Genomic DNA, 8367 nt, shown 5'->3' on the forward strand with positions numbered 1-8367 from the left:
CTAGAAATGGAGACAGAGAAGTCGAGGAAGGGAAGAGAAGAGTCAGAGATGGACTATGTGAAGGTGAGGGAAGGGTGGAAATTGGAAGCAAAGTGAATGAAATTTTCTAGTTCAGGGCAAGAGCAGGAAACAGCACTGATACAGTCATCAATGTACCGGAAAAAGAGGTGAGGGAGGGGACCCGAGTAGGACTGGAGCAAAGAATGTTCCACATATCCCACGAAAAGGCAGGCATTGCTAGGACCCATGTGGGTTCCCATAGCAACACCTTGGAGTGAGGGAGGGGAGCAGAGAAATTGAGACAGCCGATGTCACGCCAGCAGTTCGCAATGAAAAGATCTAGAGAGGGTAAGAGGCCAGAGGGAAGGGTCCAGGTAGAACGAGAATTCTGAAAATGGAAGGGTCATCAACATAAATTTTGAATGGCATACCATGTATTCAACGTATATTACTGAATGTTAAAACACAGGTTCAAATAACGTTTATGATTCTTACTTACCTGCTGAAACTATAACCACATTAAAAGCACAATAACGTTACAGCAGGATAGAAATAATTAATAGTAACTGTTGACTTTGGCAAAGAAAAAATGTGCATAGTTACAGTTTTCATATTAGCTTTGTTATACCCTTGACCAAAGTTCAATAATAAAAAGAAAGTTGGCACACATTCAAGAAGGCAGTATTCTGATGTGCGAAGCAAGGAAAAATGGTAAATGTCTTAGGTCCACCATCGCCGACACAAACATCTTGGCCCCAAAATCCCAGGAGTCCCAGGGAATGTGGCAGAGCAGAACCCCCGTCCATCCTTGGAGAAAGACGCTGACCCCCATCTCATGTTGCAGGCATGGGATCGTTCTCATAATCGGGACAGTGCCCACAAGGGCGAATGAGAGACTTCCACCCAGTTACGCCAGTAGTTAAAACAGCCCATAGTCGCTTCACCGGGTGACCAAGAGCCCCTTCCTGGGCTGAAGGTAAATTCAGCCAATCTCTGCTTCCGCTCCTAAGTGAGCTCAGGGTCTTGATTTCAAAGTTAAATAAATCCTTCAGGACTAGTGAATGACCATGGGAAGAAAATATGAAAAGTAATTGATGTTATACCACAATTATTATAATATCATTTAGTGATTTAGGTCTGTTTTTTGAAGTGGTGTTAATGAACAGCATCTGATTTTTCTGTTAGCGAATTGAGAAAGTGTGCCCAATAACTAATAACTAGTATGCAACACTTGTGGTCTGGGAGGATGGGGCGAAGGGGGTTGAAAAAAAATCTGTGTTCAAGTCCCTGACAGTCTGGAGTGGCAGCGGTCCAAATGAAAGTCCCTGCTGGCATACTGACGGTTTAACAACACAGGTGTGTGGGCCAGCAGATGTCTTGGCTACCCAGTTTTGATTTTGAAATTTAGATTCAGGCAGATTGAAGTATAGAGGTCTGAATTTAACAAAATCATAATTGCAGTAGTCAACTCTCTCGATGATAATTTAGATCAGTTTAGTTATTATAGTTTTAGTCATTTTGTCCATTTCTTTGTAACAATAGCTGGTTAATAAATAATATTTTCTTACTTCTACCAGAATCATCAGGAATTCATACACACACCTCACTCACCCTCTAGACTTTCTTCACCCTTAATATGAGCTTATTACAAGAAAGAGCTTACATTTGTAGAATGCCTCATCATGTTATTAGGATGCCTCAGAGCCTTTCATAACCAATTATTTTTTCCTGAAGTCACTGTTGTTGTGTAGGCAGACATGGCAGCAATCTGCATACAGCAAAGTCCCACTAAAGAGTAAATGGGATAAGTGACCGACTTATCTGTTTATTGATGGTGTTGGTTTTGAGAAGGAACGTTTGCCAGTGCACTGGACGAAATCCCTAGTCTTCTTTGAAAAATGTCATGGGATCTTAACCAATTCCCTGAACCCCCCCCCCCCCCCCCCAGAAGAGGACTTCAGTTGGATACCATCTCATCCGAGAAGCAGCTCCCCAAAATGTTAGCCTCAATTATGCACTCAAATCCAAGAGTGGAGCTTGAATTCTACAAATTTCACTTGCAGCAGAGAGAGAGAGAGAGAGAGAGCTACAAGGTGACTTCAAGAAGGGGAGTTCAGTGAAGTAGGATTGGAGGGAAAACATTTTTTTTCTGGAACTTGGTCTAGGTAACAAGGGAAGTAATTATTCCTGTATATCATTAAATTGGTACACTGTGTCTTTGGAAGGCTGAAATAATTTGTTCTTGTTATTATGGTGATTAGGACTGAAAAATGCAGCTTGTGCTAGAAAGATGGAAGGCTATTCTTTCCCTTTGGCTGGCTCGTTAGGTAGGTAACCTTCTGTCGCCTTGGCGGGCAGGAGGTTTTATCTCGTCTCTAGGGAAATTGTAAATATTTGTTATAATTTCCCTACAAATAGCCAACCAGTAGAGATCTTGCCCCCAGCAGAGGAAGGCATATTCTTCTTGAGGAGTATTAAGGTAAGGCAGTGAAGAGGAGAGTCTCTTAATTTTAGACAGGTTTTGCAGGGAGCAGCCAATTGAGTTCCAGGAAACCCTAGTCTGTTTTGGATGATTAAAATATCAATCTTGTACTGGGATAAGAGGTTCATTGTCTAGGTCATTAAGAATGACCTCCTCATGGGCAGATAAACTGAAATTGTGATAAATTCATGACGTGAATCTTTTGGCAAGAAGGTCTGTTTGGCTTTTATCTAACCCAACATATCAGGGTGACAGAAGGGTCTCGTCAGGGCCTCCAATTTAACAAAAGGAAGGAGATATTATCAGAGCCACAAGAGAACATAATCCTCTTTTGGCTGTTGATCTATTTTTTTTTTAAAATTGGAAGTTAGCGCACTATAATGCATTAACCATAAATGATAAAGCCACAGCAAAAGTGAAAATTCAAGAAGAGAAGCAGATCCTCTGTATAAAGGCTGTATTTTGTGGCAATAAAGCATGTTTTACAGAGACAAGAACATTCTCTATTAATGAGAGCGCCATAACTATTGAAAAACTTCATTTTATTGCTGGCGAATACCATCTCTGCTATGAAAGTCAAGAATTTTTTTTATTTTATTAAAAAGTGCCATTCTCTGGCAATCTTCATATTTCTTTGGGGAATATATAATTTACTGACCACAAATTAGCAACCTAGGCATTCACTCCCCTTCCAAAACCAGGATCAGCTAAGAGTATATAACTAAAAATACCATTGCAATTGGCACAAAAATCCAATATAACATTAATAGCAAGAGCAGCATTATCAAAACAAAACAAGACCTCTAAATACTGTTTCAGGGCAATGGTATATCAGAGAGTGTGTGAGCGCTGAGTGTATACAGCGTAATTCTTTTTGCAAAAGCACTCAGTAATTATACTGCACTTATGATAACATTTAAATTGCATTTATTTACTTCAGATGAGAACCTGATTGCGAAAGTGTGTAGCTGTATCTCTGCTCGCTCAATCAAAAGGGCTGTCAAAAACTGTACCGATTGCTTTTATTTCACTCTTGCATTACTCTAAAAATGAAAAAGCTGTTTTAATTCTGTAATTTATTTTCTTACAGAATTAAAACTGCTTTTTCATTTTAGAGTAAGAAAATAAATTACTGAATTACAGTAATACTGTTTTTTCCATTCTAGAGTAAGAAAATAAATGTATCTTGGCAGTATTTACAAACTACAAGTTGCCACACCTAGACTAACAGAGCAAGTAAGATGCATGCTGCATTTCATGTCATTTTTCCTTTGTCACCATGAAATATATTGCACGCCTCAAGCAACCACTCACGCTAACCAGATCTAGGAATGACATTAATAGGAAGGTTAGCTGAGGAAGTGATTATTTTCCGGTGGCCACAGATTAAATATTAAAAAATGGCCTTTACCAGTTAATGATGCTTACAATGGGAAATAAACATAATTTGAGTTTTAGCAGATCTTTAAAACTAGTCAACGAATTTTTCAAAGCCTTTTTTTGTAGTTAATTTATACACGAGTGCTGCTGGATTGAATGAACATTGTGGTACCATAATACAGTTTTAATCTCGCACTGATCATAGGTTCAGGTTAGGTTCATGTAAACAATCCACCAGACACTCGAACACAAATACTGCAGCGTCTATAATTTATTGCCATTTGATTTTTGTTTTCTTATAAACGCAGGTCAAAAAATGCAATCATAAAACCCAAAGACCAGTCCAAATTCGTAAAACACGCTTGTATTTTTTTTCCCCAAATGTATAGTTTAAATTTTTTTTAATGAGGTTTCGCTTTTCTCGGGGCATGTGCAGTTTGATGTTTGCTAGCTCCAATTGTTTGACCAACATGCGAGTCCGGTACATATAGATTTTTTTTATATATAATGTGAACACCACAAACTGCTGTCCTTAAACTCCTTACTGCTGAGAAACAGCCCGGGGTGGTGTTATAATTTCTGCAACTATCGTCGATGTGCAAGCCCCCTGAAAAGGGAGGTGGGGCTTTTGAACTGCAGCTATCAATTACATTAAACACAATTAGCACAGGTTAATGGCAAATATCGAAGTATAAAGGCTGGCAGCCCTGTAGTACTAGAGGTAGATTGTTTCTAGGGCAGAAACACTTTCACGCCTCTAAAACTGCATTAATGCATCGAGGTTCCTTTTGTCCCTGCCCGTTTCGCATTCAAGGGGAAATATGCGTGATAATTTCATCTTACCTGAATGAGAGGGACCGGCTGAGCACCGACTGACCAGGTTCAACTCAAAGTGTGTCTTCTCAGCAGATGCACCCCCCCAAATGCAGCAGCCTGGTTGGAAGCGGCATGTAAACCGGAGTGGCTGCAGCCTGTGTGGAGCCCAGATAAATCACACACACCTGCTTCTTCGGTGGAGTCTGTCCAAATAAAGCAGCAGAAATGTACATAAACAGTGTCGGAGTGGGGCTACACCCTTCTATTTGGTCAGCACTCGCAGACAACAGTTACACTGTTGAGGTAACATTACAGCAAAAAACGCTCTTTCACCACACAAAATACTGCCTGTCTTCCCTGATAGCAGATACATGGAGATTTGCCCCCTTTGCATTCCAGAATTTTTTTTTCTTCAATTTAGTTCACAGACAACAATTAACAGTCTGATATTTAAGCAATTCGGTGGCATTCTGAGACACAATAATCATCTGGAATGCAGGACCTTTTTCCTCCTCTCCTCAACAGATGATTTTATTGCTGGATAAAGCAGAGCATTATTCCAGTGTGCTCCCATAACCAAAATGGCTGGTCCCTTTCAGCAATGCTGCAGAAAGCCCATTGGTTTAACCATTGGCTTTTTGTAGCCATGGCAACAAGCAACAGAGGGATTTGTGCTGCAGGCATGGCAGATCATGTGCAGGTCAATAGGAAGAATAGAATAGCAGATTCTCTGTACCTTTAAAAAAAAATCTAAATCAGGTTTTATTCACGGTTTAAACCTGGCGATATAATCCATTGCATCAGCAAGCTTTACGTTTGTGGCAGTACCTGTATAGCATAAACAGTTCCTCACCATAATAAGACCGACTGAAAGACTTTACTATCCCTGATGCAATGCATGCTGCTTGTAGAGAAACCGTGTAAAATACCACCGCTATCAATGAAGGATGTTGCAATATAACTAACTAATAGATTGTGATGCAGGTATTATAGTTAAGCAAAAATAAGAAAAATTGCACATATTTTTATTTTAAAAGTACATTTTATTTCTTTATGTTTTTAGGAATATTATGAATGTCAAAATAATTATGGAGTTTTTTTTCCAAAATTATAAATTGCAACATTTCACGCAATTATTCATGATTTTTTGAGCAATAGGCCTGAAGTATAATTTTATTTGGTCATTTTAACCTTTTATATCACTACTACAGGATTCTTTACACCATCCCCATGTAGTCAGCAAGTAGATAACATCGTAGATTGTTCATTTAGAGGGAAGGAATCCTTCTCTAAACAAAGGCTTCCTCCATACACCATGGGTTCAATCAGGAGTTAGAATTCAGACAATAGATGCATACGCCTGCCTCTTGGAGAATTTCCACTGGAATGCCAATGGATTGTTATTGTAATACTGCACATGACTTCCTCCCATGTTGTTTACATGCTTTGCTGTACACTGGACTAAAGCACACGGTGTCCGCTGGCACGCTTGAGGCCTTCCGCGACCGGTGGGTGCTGCCGGGACTGGAGTGCATCATCACCCTGGCCAATGAAATTTTAATTTAATTTGTTGAAGTTCTTTTAAAGTTTTATTAGTTACAGTCTATTTGTTTTAAGTGTCCACACAAAAGAGTACACTGGACTAAAGTGGAGTTGTGTGGTAATGTTTAATTACTGCAACTTTAATTTTAAAAAAATCAAATTTTCAAGCATAGAAAGCTCCCCGTTGGTCTCCATCCTAAGCTAGAAATAAACAATGCAGCTGTTTGGATCAATGTACAAGTTCATGAAATTTATAATGTGATTATTGCTACTTCAGAAAACAGCTATTTTATCTGATTAACAAGTATCACAAATGTATTTATATCAAAACACAAAGCCCATACCTCCAATTTAGATTGTTAGAAAATTCTCCATTTGCCACAATGGAATTATTTAGAACATAGGAAAATGAGAACAATGAAAAGCTACTCCATCGATGTACGATATATACTCTACAATATCATAGATTCTATCCCATCTATTTAATGAAAGAGAAACTTCTGCAAATTTGCTACCTAACCCCAAGAATAGTTAAATTAAAGCTTTACCAATGGAGTCTTTAAGGTATTGTGATAAGTGCCCTTCCTCGTGTGGCACTGAGCCATGCAGTCCAGTAACATCCAGGTTGAATCCCCACTCTGCAGTGAGTTGACTAGTCTCAGCTGGGTCTAATCCAGCATCCCCAGGATGCTTACTATCCAGTATCCAGTTATCCCCCTGCTGGACAGGACACACATATGGACATTGGATGTGGACAGATGGACACCTCACGGTCAAACAGCCAGTCAGCAACCACCATATACAAAGAAACAGCATTTTAGTAAGATACTGGAGGACAACCCATGAAATCATACTCAAGAATGAGTCAACATCTTCAGGTAAGGATGGGAGAAAATTGAAAGGGAGGGAAATTCTCATCATCAGTTTAGAAGTAAACTTTAAAAATAAGTTACAAATATGCATATCGTTGCGGTTTCTTTTTACTCTTTGTCATTGTGCTACTGAGTATGGTAGCATAGTGGTTATTTTACTGAACTACTTATCCAGAGGCCTACACTAATAAGCCAGAGCACGTGAGTTCAAATTGCACCATGGCAGTTTGAGAATTTGAATTGAGTTAAATAAATCTGGAAATAAAAAGCTGGTATCAGTAAAAGCTGATAGATTGCCATAAAAACCCAACTGGTTCACTAATGTCGTTTAGGGCAGGAAACCTGCCGTCCTTACCGGGTCTGGCCTATATGTGACCCCAGACTTACACCAACACGGTTGACTCTTAACTGCCCTCTGAAGTGGTCTAGCAAGCCACCCAGCTGTATCCAGGCAACTAGAGATAGGCAATAAATGCTGGCCTTTCCAGCGACGCCCACACCCCAATAATGAATAAATAAAAACATAAAATTGCTTGTCATTTATACTGCATACTCATCATCAGGAAAAATAACACGGAAGCTTTATTTCACACAATGCCAATAAACGTACTAAACTGTGTGCTCATGTATTACATATTGTAGTCCGCAGTCGACATCTAAGAAGTTGAGAGGGATGCTGTGACTTCCAGTACTTCTGTCCTAGGATCACAGACTCAGAATCATAGAAACATAGAAGATAGGAGCAGGAGTAGGCCATTCGGCCCCTCGAGCCTGCTCCGCCATTCAATGCGATCGTGGCTGATCATCCAATTTCAGTACCCGGTCCCTGCTTTCTCCCCATACCCCTTGATCCCTTTAGCCTTAAGAAATATATCCAACTCCTTCTTAAATATATTTAATGAATTGGCCTCTACTGCCTTCTGTGGTAGAGAATTCCAGAGGTTCACCACTCTCTGGGTGAAGAAATTCCTCCTCATCTCTATCCTTAGACTGTGACCTCTGGTTCTGGACTCCCCGACCATTGGGAACATCCTTCCTGCATCTAGTCTGTCCAGTCCTGTCAGAATTTTATAAGTTCCAATAAGATCCCCTCTCATTCTTCTAAACTCCAGCGAGTACAAGCCCAATTGTCCCAATCTCTCCACATACGTCATTCCTGCCATCCCAGGTATCAGCCTGGTGAATCTTCGCTGAACTCCTTCCATGGCAAGAACATCCTTCCTCAGATAAGGCGACCAAAACTGCACACAATACTCAAGATGTGGTCTCACCAAG

General features: G+C 39.9%; 1 protein-coding gene across 5 annotated transcripts in view; it reads right to left on the bottom strand.

The window, feature by feature from the left end:
- Nucleotides 1–5651, bottom strand: part of sorbs2b (sorbin and SH3 domain containing 2b) — a 308730-nt gene extending 303079 nt beyond the window's left edge. For 2 of the 5 annotated variants that reach the window (XM_085981502.1, XM_085981522.1), the window contains exon 1: nucleotides 4706–5452. The gene's annotated coding sequence lies outside the window, so the exon portion shown is untranslated. Of the gene's footprint in view, nucleotides 1–4705 lie in introns of all 5 variants that reach the window. The other 3 variants (XM_085981513.1, XM_085981494.1, XM_085981485.1) reach the window with 3 other exon arrangements.
- Between the last annotated feature and the right edge of the window lie 2716 nt (nucleotides 5652–8367).

The sequence above is a fragment of the Somniosus microcephalus genome, chromosome 1, assembly GCF_052327205.1.
Source record: "Somniosus microcephalus isolate GS21.2 chromosome 1, FLI_Smic_1.0, whole genome shotgun sequence".
NCBI classification, from domain to species: domain Eukaryota; kingdom Metazoa; phylum Chordata; class Chondrichthyes; order Squaliformes; family Somniosidae; genus Somniosus; species Somniosus microcephalus.